At 51.6% G+C, this 535-nt stretch overlaps 1 long non-coding RNA gene across 1 annotated transcript in view; it reads left to right on the plus strand.

Moving 5' to 3' along the window:
* The window catches only part of LOC119594036, a 914-nt gene extending 485 nt beyond the window's left edge, over positions 1-429 (plus strand). The window contains exon 2 of the long non-coding RNA XR_005230586.1: positions 140-429. This is a non-coding gene — a long non-coding RNA (uncharacterized LOC119594036). The remainder of the gene's footprint in view (positions 1-139) is intronic.
* The last annotated feature ends 106 nt before the right edge of the window (positions 430-535 follow it).

Consider the following 535-nt stretch of genomic DNA (forward strand, 5'->3'; position numbering starts at 1 on the left):
AGGGACATTTTCCCAACTATTGGCCATGCGCATCGTTGATATTCATGTGCTCTTTACTATCTACCCATTTCTTACATAATGTCTGCCTGTATGTACGGCACATTTATACCCATAGTAACAGCCTGTTCCCTCGCCGCAGCCCGCCCTCGAACGTGGTGGCCGTGGACATGCGGGGCAACCTGTTCCGGGAGTGGCAGAAATGGGGCGAAATCCTCTTGTGGGTCATGGCCGGCGTGTTGATAGCGGTCGGACTCGCCACGCCGTTGCTCCTGGTTTGTGGCCGACACCAATGCAGGTTCCTTTACGACACTCCTCCTCGCTAACTGTGAGCCACTTGACGGAAGCCAGACTTATAACCTATCAATAAAAGCGAGTGAGCTGTAGTACAGCCTCCACGTCTCAAAACCATGATAAAATCCTCCCTCGATGTCCAAGCTTTTTAGTCTAGTCCTCAGGTGACTTTAGCTCAAACAGGTTAGTGATTGTACTGTGCAGTAAAAACCTTAGTGCAGTAACCTGGGGGCGCGCCCCCCTA

This window comes from Penaeus monodon, chromosome 33 (genome assembly GCF_015228065.2).
Source record: "Penaeus monodon isolate SGIC_2016 chromosome 33, NSTDA_Pmon_1, whole genome shotgun sequence".
In the NCBI taxonomy this organism is placed as follows: domain Eukaryota; kingdom Metazoa; phylum Arthropoda; class Malacostraca; order Decapoda; family Penaeidae; genus Penaeus; species Penaeus monodon.